General features: G+C 37.7%; 2 pseudogenes; both read right to left on the bottom strand.

Annotated features, from left to right (window-relative positions):
• Positions 1 to 788: 788 nt before the first annotated feature.
• Positions 789 to 2,166, bottom strand: LOC121104828 (annotated as a pseudogene).
• Positions 2,167 to 4,150: 1,984 nt separating this feature from the next.
• The window catches only part of LOC121104827, a 146,666-nt pseudogene continuing 135,668 nt past the window's right edge, over positions 4,151 to 15,148 (bottom strand).

Below are 15,148 nucleotides of genomic sequence, written 5' to 3'. Positions count from 1 at the left end.
CATTTTGGAAGGGAAAAAAAATCTCATAATCCAAAAATCCATAACAATAAAACAATGTTGGAAACTGCCATGAAAACACAAGATAAGTGAAAAACACACTTTTCTCGGAGTCATAGGACTATAAATTCAGGAAGTACACAAAAAAATAAAAATGAATCAAACTCCTGTACATTAAATGTACAGCTTTTTGTATGTTAATCATAACTAATTTAAGTGGTTTTAAAAAAAAATCGTGCCAAAGAAAATCATGAATTTTGGCTTAATCCTGATTTAAGAATATTAACAATAATTTACCCGCAATGCATGTGGTCTGCTGTATATGATAAATGATTTTATACTCAGATTGAAAATCCAATACATTTTGTATTTATGATTCAGAAGTAACTTTAAACATTTTTAAGTAGCAGAAACATACATAACAGCTATAAGTGGAAATAATCCTGGCAAAGTGTCCTGTGTTTTTACTGCAGAGACACACAATAGCAGTCTCAAGTTATTAAGAAAACATCCAAAAGTGTTGTTTTGTACAGTAAGAGTATGTTTTTGAGAGTGGGGAAAGAATAACAGCTTTCCTTTTGGTTTAAAATACTCAACATTAAAAATAAAAGAAATAATAAAATAAAATAAGATAAAATGAAAAAAAATAAAATACTCAACATTTTGAAGTCATGAAACTGAAAAGGTAGCAGCCTCTAGAGGAGTCAGAATCCCGAGCAAAGGGAAATCCAGCATGGAAGAACACCTGTGTTTTCTCCGCGCCTCCACAATGCTCAGCTCAGCCTCCCCCTTTAAAAGAATGTTAAGGTCTTTTTTATTTCAGAAGGGTAAACATTTGGTAGTCTGAGCGACTTTTGCATCTTATTAACTGGAACGAATGGTAATTTCTGTAATGCTTTTCCAATTACAAGCATAAAAGCCTCTGCATTCCAACCCACGAAGCTGCGCGTAGGCCGTGCTGGGGGTGTGAGGGTAACATCTGCACCCGCAGCCTGGGTGCCCTGTAAACGGGACGCGTGGAAGATGTGGGCAGCCTGCTGTCCAGCTGTCAGCGACACCGCGGAGTTGACTGTAGTTCCTTTTCTACCATTAATGATAACCACAGCTGTACCCTTTTTCATTAACACCTTATTCCTCTGCACACATTCGGGGCACAGCATCTTGTCTTCCAGGTGCAGGGGAGAGGAGCGCATGGAAAATCATGGGCAGGAAGCAAGAGTATATACGCTCTCCTCTGTTTTTCAGGCACCCAGGCTTGTCCTGCATGAAACTGCAGGCGAACCCAACCCTTCTTGTCTGCAGGAGGGCTTCTCCCAGGGACTGCACACTGCCTGACACCGTAGGGCTCGTGTGGCGATCCCCTGTCTCCACCTTCCCAGTCCTGGATGCAGTCCTGGACCACGAGGCAATCACAGCATCTGGAGCAAAGTTGTCACAACAACTGTATCAAGCTGCCACTTGAGGAGGGTACGTTTCATCAGAAGACAGCTTTTTTTTTTTTTTTTTTTCCCCAGAACGTTCCAGGGACATTTCCCCCTTGTCCATCTTTTTTGTGACTGTGTGACAGTTTTGGCCTCCTTGGCAGTGACAGGAATGTTCATCTTTTGATCGGGGTAAGCATATTCGCAGGGTCATTTAATTGCATCTGATTTCTGGCCTTTGGTGCTTCAGTTGTTGGTACCAGACCATCAAAATGTCTTGGCGAAGCAGATTGGCTGGTGGCAGTTTAGAAGGTGCTGGAGGAATCGGTGTCTGCTTCCCTAGCCTTACTCTTCCATTGTCTTGTGCTGTCTTTTCTGAACAGGAAGGTCTATCTTCTTTCATAGATCTTTTCCTTTTGGCCCCATTCTGTAAGGTTCTTTGTATAACTTTGGCTCACCAGAAGGCTGCTCTTTCTCTTTGGCCTCTCCTGACACAGGTTGGAGTTTGCAAGTCAGTTAGTCTTCCCGTAACTTCTTCGTGGAGTTCTTTTGCCTTTTGTTTTCTCCATATCCAAAGAGAAGTCGCAGTTGACACAAAGAAAATTCTTACTTCTGAAATGTGGGCAAGACATTTCTTAACTCCATCCCACTGAATGATGACTAGAAGAAAATGTAAAACACCCTCCATCTCTAAGTGTAGTTGAGTGAAAAACTTATCTTTATTCTGTACTCTTAAGGAATAGGTACAGAATAGTCACCAAATTAAGCACCCACACTGGTCAGAAAGAAAATAAATGAAATGGGTATGCGTCAATGGGGAGTACTGCTCAAATGGAGAATATACGTGCCCATCTGAATGCATCCAAACTAAAAAAAGAAAAAAGTACTCCTAGAGTCCAGAAGAGGGAGATAAACATGGACCAAGACAAAGACGCAAAGAAGGACAGTCATCAGTTAAGTCTCACATGAATCTTACAGAATGAATAACGTAAGGAGGAAGAAACACCTCTGACTGAATAGTCAAGAAAGGTGTCATAACGGAGGTGGAACTTTGTTCAACTTTGACAGATCAGGCTCTAGAAGGTTATAGAGGAACAGGGGATATTTTGATGTGGAGGCCATGTCAGATATTGTGCACAAAGGCAGAGTTTGGGCTACTCAGGTTTTTTTTCCAGAGGAGTTTGACTAGACAACAAGGTCCAGATAAAATAGCTTGAAATGAGTTAAAAATATAGATCAGGTGGAAATTTCATTGAAACTATCAATATAAACTTTAAATTATTAGGAAATATTGAGGCTGTGGGAGATGGATGTAATGTCGTTTGACAGACGTGACAGCTTGGATATAAAAATGTATTATTTGTCCAGACATTCTCCTTGTATTAAATTAAATATTGAATTAAATATCTTTTTCAAAAAAATCAAAGCCTGTTAAAGAGATTTAGTATTCTATTATTCTGAACATGGCTATTATTATAGGCATGAGAGGGCTTGAGCTGCAGTAGACAACTATTTAGGATGGCTTGAAGAAAGTCCTGCCTCAAAGAAAGGAGCTGGAGTAGAAACACTTGAAGCTGATTTTAGATCTCCAAACTCATGACATTTGTTCTAGTGCATGAAAATATATATTATCTACACATAGGCCATATTTCTTCCATATATAAAGGGGATCTCCATCTTCTAAAATTAAAAGTTATACTGGGCCATTGATGTGCATTAAAAAAGATAGAATTATGTACAGTAATACTAACATATAAAATTTGTTCCACTAAAGTGAACTCCTGTTAAAGGTTTCATGATAGAGTTTTAAAGATACATTTAGAAACCTTTATTAAAGGAAAAAATAAAAATCCACAAATAACTTTCTTGGTCAAATTTCCAATTTCACTCAGTTTTTTGTCAAAAGAACTGATTCAGCAAATTGGCCTCCAACGTTGGAAGAGTGGCCAAACTCACCATATTTAATCTATATGAAAGAAAATTATATCTTTAAAAATTACAGTCCTCCTTTTCTAGTGCCACGCTCAGAAGTTAAAATATAAATAGTCTCCGATTTACTGATTTATTACTATCTAGATGCAGTTTTCTTTCCAACCTGGTCATTATCACCTGTTGGTGATATCAGGTGATATCATTGATATGATAACAGGTGATATCATTAATCATCTGTTAGTGATTAAATGAAAAACAAATTACATTAATTAGGAATCAACACTAATGGAAGGGATACACTAGAATTTAAAAATCTAATATCAAGAGCAAATACTTGCAGTGGTTCAATTTAATTAAAGACTTAAAAGTCAAGAAATGAATCTATTCTGAATGTTGATTGCATTGCTCTATCTCTATTATTACAGGCATCAGTGTTATCATCCTCACCAGAACTATGCAAATAGCTCCCTAAAAGTTCTGACGACTGCCTTCTTTATTCTTCTACCATCCATTTCTTACACAGCTGTGCTCTGGCCACAGGACTTCCTTTCCATTACTTAAACATGCAAATCTCCTTTGGGCGTCGTGTCTGCTGTTCCTCTGCTGGGGGCTCTGCCACCTGCTCCCAGCCTTGGTTGCTTCTTGTCATCTGGTCTCTGCTCATAGGTTACCACCTCTACAAGCCATACTTGCCCATTCTGTTTAAATTGCTCCTAATCGAATTCACACTCTCTCACGTTGTTCAAAATCCTTGTAAAATTTTAAAAATCCTTGTAAAAAAATTTTTTTTTAGTAGAGTCTTTTTTATTCAGAAAAAAAAAAAAAAAAAAAAAAACAACCCACAAGATACAAAAAAGTTTTCCAACCACACACAGGAGGGGTAGAGGTAGGCACAAGTGTCTGTTCATCCAGCCCCAGCCCCCCAGCCTATATGGTTTTGGCAGCAATAAGGGGTGTGGAGTAATGGGCCCCCAGATAAAAATAGTGTAGGTGCGTGTGGGAAGGAGAGGGGTGCAAAAGCAATGGGGAGTCGCGGGGGAAAGGGACAGATGAGATCAGCACTGGGAATGCCCAGTTGCGAGGTCAGTTCCTAAGATCTCTTGATCATATCACCGGGATATCTTCTTTGCCCATCAGCAGGATAGTGTCTCGGCAGTCATGGTGACGGTGAAGCTGAACGTGGGAAATTCCCCAGCACTCTTTGGTATGAAGATCCATGGTAAATTCCCCATCCTGCAGCAGTGAGTCCCAGATAACAGACCATTTCTGGCCCCCAAGTGTCAGCCCATTCACGAAAAAACACTTGACTGGTCTTTGCCTACCAGGACACCGACCTTAGATGGCGTGATGCTGGTGAAGGTTTCTCTGGGGATGGCGATTCAGACCGACGGCGAGTCCTTATCGCCCACGATGACCACGTCCTGACAGGTGTCCTCCGCCTGGAGATTGTGGATGTAGACGTTCCACCTGGCGGTGTGGTGCTGCTGGGGCTGCAGGCTTGGCAGGGGGCCCGGGGGGCCGCGGGCTGTGCGCGGGGGAGACCAAGAGCTCAGGGCGCGCGCTGCCCTGGAGATCTTGGCTCTGCTCGCTGTGCAGCCCGCCGCCCTCGCGCCGCCGCCACCAGACTTAATTTTTTATGTCTATTTTCCCTTGAATGACTATAAGCTACATGAGGGCAGGGCTTTCTCTGTCTTTATTCACTGTTATGGTTCCAGAGTCGAACGAGTTACTGGCATATTAGTAGACTCTCAAAAACATTTTCTAAATACAAGAACAAGGTTTTGGAGCAAAATCTTAGAAAAGTGAGTCTTTTTTGTAAGATTTAAATAGTTTACTATTTCTGAGTATTATTAATCAAAATTTTAAAATTAGAAGCTACAAAACACAACCAGAGCTGTCTTTCATCACTGCTTTTGACCTTAGGATGTGCAGAAGCATAAAAAATATTAATAATGGTGATTATCATTAACACATTAAATGACTTAAAAACATAATTGGAGTGTTATGAATAGGCTTAAATAAGAATTAAATTGTTTTTCATGTTTTAAATATCTGTGTATATCTAAAATCCTTATAACTATAAAAAGAGTAAAATGCTCTTTCATTTTTCTAAAAAATTTCGGTTTGTATAATTAAATGTCATTTTCCTATTTGCATGTTACGTTTTATTTGGGTATATAATATAGTGACCCTTATTCATTTGATTACATATTCCCTATTTAAACTGTTTTAGAAAATCTATTTGAAATGGCTTAAGAAAATCTAATACAACGAATATAATGAATATTTATTTGTTAAGTCAACTAAATCTCAGGCACTTTTAAAAGAACATCTCTATTTTTTTTTTTTTTTAGTGGTCCATTTTGGACAATTTGTTAAAAAACAGAAAATGAGCAGATACTTTTAGAAGGTCGACAAGAATAGAAGTCATGTATTGGGGCTGCAAGTGATAGAAAATATGTTTCTTTGATGAAACCTAGAAGTTTTAAGCCTCTGTAGCTCCCACCCCCAAATCTTTATAGTCAAGTAGATTACGTATGTAATGCCTACGGCTCTCTCCATTTTTCAGTTAGTTCACAATTTTAAACACTGTGTTGAAGTATTTCAAACACTAGCATTTTTAGAACATAAAATGTAGAAATACAGATTATTCGTATTGTCAGTGACTTTTTAATTTTCAAGACCATAAATTCTCTCAAAGTTGGGGATGCTAACAACCTCAAAGATACTGTCACTACTCAATACCAACATATATTCTATGTGTGTTCAATAGAATGCCCTCTACTTGCTTTTAATAAAATCGGTAGAAAATCTCTCAAATGACTATTTTCCATTTGACATGCTTTCTCAATATTAGCTCATTAGTCTAGCCTTTTTGTCAAGTTATAGAAAAGTGAGTCTATTCCCAGGACAAAAATCCACGGTAAAAATTTATCATTACATTGTTTGTCATTGAAAGTTATAGAAATAACAATGATGTTAAATAGTACTATGGATGGCAAAGTCAGGAAAACGATCAGACACCATATTTCCCTTCCACATCCTATACTAATACAGTCAAATGATCAAGACTTTACTTCAGTAAGAACCCTTCCTTCTACACATAGACAAATAAATGGAAAACTTTGAAAAGATAACTGAGAAAGTAGTTAGACAGGCATCCTTCCCCTCCTCTTTCCCACTTTCTCTCCCTCAAATCCTCTTTGCTTCCTTTCTTTTCATCGGCTTAACAACACTTATCTTTTTGAGAATCAGCATAGTCAGATTAAGTTGATTAAGAGTTGATATTGGGGCTCCCGGGTGTCTCAGCTGGTTAAGGGTCTGACTCTTGATTTCGGCTCAGGTCATGATCTCGGGGTCCTGAGATGGAGCGCTATGTAGTGATCCATGCTGGGCGTGGAATCTGCTTAAAATTCTCTCTCCGCCTCTCCCTCTGACCTCCCCCCCACCCCCACTGCTCAGGCACACATCCTCTCTCTCTTAAAAAAAGAGTTGATATTGACTATTCACTAAAAAATGACCTCAAGCACCTTACTTAATCCGTTAGTAGTAGTAGTAGTATTTTATTTTTAAGTCTCTATACTCACCATGGGGCTTGAAACTATAACCCCAAGATCAAGAGTCACATGCTCCATTGACTGAGTCTGCCAGGCACCCCTTCCTTAATCTTTTGTGCTCCATTTTCTCACCTATAAAATGGGACAATACTAGTTTTCTCTTAATAAAGTTCTAGTATAAATGAGATGGATTAATACATTAGAATTTTAATAGTCATGCTCAGCTCATAGAGAGTGTTCGGTAATTGTTAACTGCTATTTTTCAAGGTAGAAATAGTAGTAGTGATAGTAATAGTAGCAACAGTAAGCAGTAGTAATAAGCACTAGTAGTAGAAGTAGTAGTATGCCTGCTATTAGGAATTAAGAACGGCTCTAGTTGTTCTCTGTATATCGGCAAATCAAAAAAAGAAGAGAATTCTTATTTCATTCTGGATATTTTCTGGTGACCTATGTTCCATTCCATTAATTCTCTCTTCAGTTGTGCCTGTTCTGCTATCATATCCATTTAATTTGTTCTCAACTTTAGATTTTGGATTTTCCAATTACATGCTTTTAAGTTTTTCTTCATAGAGTCTCATTCTCTGCTGAAATTCTCCATCTCATTGTCTGTTTTGTTGAACATTTTATCACAATTATTTTAATGTTTCCATTTAATAACTCTAAACTGCCACTCTAATTTTGAGTAAGTACTGGAAAATTTTAATACAACGTTTGAGAGATTATTAGAGGCCCTGGATCATGTTGTCTTCCTCTAAAAGGGATAAACTTCCAGTGTTTCAAGTCTAGGCCTGGGTTGTTTGATGAGTCCTTTCTACCTTAGCGGCTGTGACACCCAATTTCTATGTCTGCAGTCCAGCGGAACCACTAGAAATGACTCATCTTTTCAGTCTCCCCTCCCTATTTTGAATAAACAGATGCATCTAGAAGGAAAGAGGACTTAAGTGCCATCTTCCTCCATGTTTCCTTCTTACCTACCCCCTCAGATTTTGGTTGTATGGAGAGCCCTCTGACTCCTGTTTATAACCCTCAGAAACAGTTACAACATTTACACAAAAACTGTCTTCATTATATTCTAAGACGGAGGGCAGAAATTCAAATGAGTAAACTATTTGGGACAGCTTATGACTAAGCCTGTAATTTTCGTTGGGTTAATTAACTTCCCCCAATTATCTTCTTGGGGAAAATCAACATTTTCAGCCTTATTCCTTCCACAAATTAAGATTATCTGAGAAATGAGAAAACCCAATGAGCTCAGTATAAACAAAAAGCATTTATCTAAGGGATTGCTTTATTGGCCGGTATTAAAACTTATTGTGATACTAATCTCAAATGGTTCTATATTGTATTGGACTATGCCACCTATTATGATACGTAAAATCTCTGTACTCTCAGTATTCAGATCTAATGACTTTCTGTGCAATTTTAATTATTAGGGAGTCCTCCATTTTGTATCTATTTTAATTATATTTCTTTCCTTCTTTCATGGTTTGGAAAGGTGGTAGTCTTGTCCCCTCCTTTCTAGGTTCTCAGACCCTGCTGCCGTAAGGTAGGAGTTTTGGCAAAGAGTCACTATCGACATCCTTTGTGTTGTAGGCACTCAAAAGTTAGTTCTCTCGGTGGGTACACATACTGCTAAAAACTGCCGTGTGATTCTCTGCCTAGAGACATCTAGCTCACTATGAACCTCTTCACCAGCCTCTTACTGTGACTCTCATCATTTGATGCCTATTCTGCAGCTGCTTCTGGAACACACATCCCAAATGGGTCAGCTGGGTCGAGGCAACAGCAGGACATATCAATTATGGCTATATTCTTCAGTTTCACTTGATACACACAAAACTTCATCCTTGTCACCTCATGTTGGGAGAGAAATATGTGTCCAGGCTGGTCACTGCCATCCCTTCTTTACATCCGGTCATCTCTATTTAAATCTATCCTCTGCTAAATAAGCATAGGAAACAGATCAGCAAGTCTCCTGCATAAGCGGATGTCCAAATTAAAGAAAAGATACCGGCTTCCCCGTTTTGCAAATACTTCCAATTTCTATCAGTAGTTCTTTGAAGCCTCCTTGCTTGGCTTTAGGATGGGGCATCACCCATGGTGAGAGGGAAGGGAAAACACACAACTCTCCATTTGGCACTAGACTTACAAACAAATCCCACAGTTTTCCCTTCTTTCCTGCTCTCCTGCCTTCTGCTTGTTCAGGTGACCAAAAAGTGTGTGGAAGAAACTAGGCTGATGTCTAAGTATACTAAAATCTGCTCAATCATTTTTTACTAAGCCCTTAAAAAGTTATGATCCCAATTCTTTGCAGCTTGCTTTAAAATACAGGTTGTATTTAAATACTCCCCAGTTTCTCACTTATGTATCTCATAGCTAGTGGGTTACAGTCCTAGGGGTGGCATCAGCAAGAACAGTGTGGGGGGGTGTAGATCATAAAGAAATGCATGGGCTACTCTGTGTACTTTGATTGCCATTTAGAGTGAGAGATGAAGCCAAGTGAGTGTTGTGGAGTAAAGATGGATCATGATTTGACTTCCTTTTAAAGGGCTTCCTTTTTAAATTGCTGCCATATTATGAATTGACTGCAGGGAAGCAAGGACAGAACCAGAAGGGGCAGTAAGAGCTAATACAATAATCTTTACTCATCGCTTTCATTTTGTCATCGAGAAAATGTTTGTGAGAAGCGCTGTAATAGGTCATATCTCAGGTTCAGTTGGCCAAGAATGAGTTATTTGCTGACTCTCGAGCTGCAGGCACATCTGGGGAAGGAGCTATCTGGCATTCTTAGTGAGTATGGGAGGACATAGGCTCTGCTGGCCAGAAAAATGGGAGAAATGGCTGTTGGTCAGGTAATCAATAATGCTTTTCAGAGTGGACTAAGAGCATTAAAATGTCCTGAAGCTTTTAAGTAGAATATTAAATTGATAAAGTTTTATTTTAGGATAGTGTCTCTAAATACCTAGAAAAATGAACCAGAGAAGAAGAAGACCAGAAGCAGAGAATCCAATTAGATGCTGTTTTCATAATCCAGGGGAGACATGATAGTATAAATAGTGGCCAGAGATTGAATGATAGTAGAAAGTGAAGGTAATGGAGAGGAGGCATCATTGGTGGTGCTCAGACTAGATTTCTGAAATGGATCAATGGGTATATCATGTTGCCATTCTTTAAAATTTATATATTTTTAGAAAGCAGAGCAAGTTTAGGAAGAAAATTAGTTTATCTCTGGATATGCTGGTTTAAGATGTGCTTAGAAAAACCTAAATAATGAAGTACAATAGGCAGAATCTGAAGGACAGGAAATACATCAAAGCTCAAAATACAGATGTTTAGGGTTATCTACACATATGATTATGTTCAACGTATAAAAAATTAATTGGAAAAATGGAATTGGAGCAAGATGATGTTCTGAACATTTGTTTTTATTCTCTCCTGCTCTGATGTATAATGAGGAAAGAAAGAGAGGTTGAGAGAGAGGTAAATAGCAGACAAAGGGAGGTTAAGAAAACATTTGAAGGGAAGATATTAGTAACGGGTTAGAAATGTTTAGTCTCAGAATACAAAGAATATATACAATATTATCTTCAGAAATAAAGTGAGAAGAAACCACAATGCCAAAACACATGTGAGAAAATATCACTGCATAATTAGAAATAATTCCAGGAGTCAATCTGAGAATTTCTCCTTGAGAAGAGAAAGTGCAGAATTATTGTCTCTAATACTAGAAAAGTGAATTGTCAATGAAAACAAGTGTTATTGACGGGCTTCTGTGATCATGCATGCCAAAGCTGTAGTTATAAATTTAAAGGGAGGCAAATCAGTTTCAGTGTTTGTTTCTGCAAATTAGGTGAAGCTTTGCATGTAATCACAGTTGGGGTTTTGCCAAGTGAGAAAGCCAGAGGGATAGTGGGTTATGTGTTTTGATTGTATTGAGCAAGAAATTATGGTAATGGACGAAGGAATATGAGTCCTGTACAAGAGTAAATTGCAGACAGCAAATTGGGGATGGTGGTAGACGTTTAAGAAAAAGTGATAAATTTCATGGATTGTGTTATTCAGGGAAGTCAAGGAATTGTTTACATGTGTGCAAAGTCAGTGAGTTGAAATGTTAGAAGGTTGTAAGAGAGGATCCTTTAAATCAAGATTTGAGATGTCATATATTTATCAGAAGTAAAAAAGAGTCTAGAAATGACTATGAGATGAGGTGGGTAAATAGGCAGGAGGAAAAATTTATTTCAGACAAATTTTTAAATAAGAACGGCAAGATCAGAAATTTCCAGTGCCATGAACCTTCAACCTACACGATGCTGAAGACTGTATAATAAGCAATGATTATAAGCAGTAAAGAGGAGAATGACTCAGGTGTTAATACTTAAGTGAATGTTTTATATTGAGTACAAAATTTTGAAATGTTATGTAGTATGGTCAGATAATGTGACTTTCAAGAGTTGGGCTTTAAGGGAGTGTTATTAATTATATGTTTGTGTCCCCCCTTCAATTCTTCTGTTGAATCCCTAATTCCCAATGTGATGGTATTTGGAGGTGAAGCCTTCGGAAGTTAATTACGGTTAGATGAGGTCATGTGCATGACGCCCTTATGATGAGTTTAGTGTCTTATAAGAAGTGACATGAGAGCTCCCTCTCTCTTTGGGTGCACAAAAAAGAGGTCATGTGGGCACACAGTGAAATGGCAGCCTCCCGAAAGCAAAGAAGTGAGTCCTCACCAAGAACTGGCATCTTCATCTTGGACTTCCCAGCCTTAAGAACTGTGAGAAATACATGGTAGTTGTTTAAGCCATCTACTCTGTGATGTTATGTCATAGCAGCCTGAGCTTAAGACAGGGAATAATAAGAAATCGTTTGGAGCCAGGAATGAGGAGCAAGTAGAATACTTCTCCGCCTCCAGCCCCCGCCCCATGGAAAGTGTGCAGTGTGAGTGAAATTAGTCACCTTTAAGAGAGCTCTGGGACTATGTCACTCAGATTCACATAGAGGTGTTATGGCCAAGAATGGAGAGGAGGCTTAAAGTGTAGATCTTGCTGGTGACAGACCACATGCATTGAGGGCATGGCGGAAGGGTTCTAGGAGTTGGGGAAGATCTGAGATTAGGAGATGTACACAGGGGACAGAAATCCAGCTGACAGCTTAGAGAGTTGGGTCAGACAGAGGTAAACACGTATGTAAGAAAAGAATACTTCATTGTCTTTTAATTAAATGTGGATAATCAATTCTAATTACAGCCTCCTGCAGACTGGTTTCAGGGGAGGCTTCTGGTGCCAGAGGCGGCTCAAGCACTGGTCCTTCTGTGGAGGACATGGAACTCTGTTGGCATCCCTCATGTGCCACCGAGTGTGATGACAGAGTTGGGAAAGGGGTGGTGGCACCACAGCTCCCAGAGCCCAGTGGTGTCACATCTCTCTCAGACCATCTGGAACTTTGTAGGCTGCCTTTAAATATATGCGTGGGCTGATACTTTCACACTAGCATCCTGGGCCGTTAGTGCTAACGATTGTGTTAAATACGTGTGGGTTTGGGGTTTTTTTCTAACACGCCTGTTAGTAAAGTGGTATTTGCCTTTGATATAATTTTACATAAACTTAATCTTTCTCACAGTAATTGTTTGAAACTCCTTAAAAACTTAAAATTTTATGTTTTTTGAGAGGGAGTACCATGCATAAATATTTCATGAGGGCATTTGTATGAACAATTGATGACAACATAAATACTAATAATGTTATTTCATAAAAATCATGTGGAATAAATGCAATAAATAAAATAATATGAATTTGTGACATGTAATGATAAGAAAAGCTAATATTTATTGAGCTCATGGTATATGCTAGATGCAATCCTCAGACTGTTATCTATACTATCTCACTGAATAGCCATAACGACACTATAAAGTAAGTGCTATTATCAACCACATTTTTACAGGAGGACATTTAGGCACAAAGAGGTTAAAGAATTTATACAAGAACACTCACACATTATGGGGAGAAGCCAATATTTAAACCTTGACTCCAGACCTAACGCTGAAACATACACAAAGACACACACGCATACTCCTATATACATATAGCACATGTATGTTCATATATGTTTACATATTCCATATATAAATAAAATAGGCCCAATGCCATTTGAAATAATTGAACACTAGGACAGTTCAGGAAAGAAGATGATTAATTCTGGCAGAAAGAATGAGAAACGAGAGGAGTTAACAAGAAGCCAGAGCTGAGATGAGCTGTGATTGGAGCATGAGGATTTCAGGCAGAAGTGCCAACATGCACATACACACAAAGTGTGTATTTACAGAATGGCAAGTAGCTTCCCTTGATTGAAGAGCTGGTGTATATGAAAAGCAGAGTAACGGTCAATAGGAATGGAATGATAAATCGGGACATTACTGAAGGCTTGGATTATATGCTATTTTTGTAGTGTAATGTATAGTGGGAAAATGGAGATATTTGACTCGAGAAATTCTGTTTTGATAATAGCTGTATTTTGGAAAGATTAATCTGGAAGTGGTTAATGAGATAGATCAGCACAAGAATTGCTCGACTGTAAAATCACTATAGGCATTTCAGTAATAAATAATGGAAAAAGTAGGAAGGGTCTCTTCATACTTCGCTATAACTTAAATAGTAACTTCTGTAGCTTTAATTTTACAGCTATCTGACCTTAGTTGGAAACTATTAACCTAACACTTCAAACCCTTAAAACTTCTGGCAGAAATTAAAGACAAAAATTAAACCTGAACTAATGTTAAATTTTAATGTACTAAATAAATAAAATATTCTTAGGGTGAATACCTCAGTTCAACTTTTTTCCCATAATTTTCACTCTCTCTCTCTCTTCCTCTGTACTTCCATGAGGCTTATGATATGTGATAAATGTCACTTGGCTTGTATGCTAAAAGAAAAGAGGCAGAGATTAGAAAAATAATGAGCAATTCATGAAACCTGTTTCTTTCATCATTTCACATTCACACTTGTTTAAATTAACTGTTTAACAAAGCAAACATAATAAGACTCACAGCCGTGTTCTGCAAGGGCAGCTAAAGACCTTTCCAACCCAAATTGGTCATGGGTGACTAGAGTCACACCTACAGCCACTCACCACCTTAAAAAAATTTTATTAAAACTTATTTTTATCATACGAATGATTAATATACAAGAAATGAGATATTTCTACATTATTGACAAATCACAAATAGGTAAATATCTATGTAATGCAAAGATTCATGACATTAATAATTTCATATAATTTGTTCTATTATATGTTAGTTAACTCCACATCTTCTGAGAACATACTGACCTCAAAAAATGTATAATAATTTTCAAAACCTTTCTTCATTAAGAATTAATAACACCTTGAAAAGTAAATGGAAGGAGAGTCACTTTTCCTGAAGGAAGATAAAACCCACCACAGGTCAGCAGAATGGAGTATTTCTTTCTCTCATTAGTGAGAAAGCTTTTATCTTTGGTCCATTTATTATCCACAAACTTCTTCAGATCATTCCTGCCGTTCAAGCTATTTTTGTAATGGAAATTAGTCCAGGAAGATGTACCTTTAAAATAATACTGACAAACAAAAATTAATTTGCTTTGTAATACTCCATTATTAGATAGATTCAGAGTATAACAACAATAACACCAATAAAAACCCCCCAAAACAACAAAACCTTGAAGAATTTGTAGAAAATCAGATAGAGTGGCACAACTGAACTACATACACTTTCCTACTCTTTCATTCCCTTCTCTGTTTGGGATGAAAGCAACATGACATTCATTGTGCCTAACATTTCTGTGGTTAAACATGCAATTTGAAAGTAAGAACACATTGTAAATAGGGCTAAACAAAACCCTCCTCCTCTTTGTAGAAGAGGTAATTAGGCATATGCCACAGACAATGCTGAAAGCCCCAAAGAGGGGTTTTCTTCCCAGTAATCTAAATTTGTCAAATATATTTTTAAATGAAATGCTTTTCTGCTTTCTTTGTTTTAAAATTCAGAAAGTTGTTTGCATATATTAAGTCCAAATATCTAAATGTGTTGAAAATGATCTCTGCAGTACCTAAAAATATTTGTTTTTTTAAAGCAAGCAGCATACATATTTAAAATAAACCATTTCTTCTTCTTTCTTTTTTTTTTTTTTTTTTGGTCTTTTTCTAGATACAAAAACTAAATTAGTGTCCTCTTCATGCAACAACCTTGAGCTGGAGCAGGGCATTTCTATA

The sequence above is a fragment of the Ursus maritimus genome, unplaced genomic scaffold, assembly GCF_017311325.1.
Source record: "Ursus maritimus isolate PB19 unplaced genomic scaffold, ASM1731132v1 scaffold_23, whole genome shotgun sequence".
NCBI lineage: Eukaryota > Metazoa > Chordata > Mammalia > Carnivora > Ursidae > Ursus > Ursus maritimus.
The sequence above is the reverse complement of the archived record's forward strand: the minus strand, read 5'-3'. Positions and strand labels throughout refer to the sequence as shown.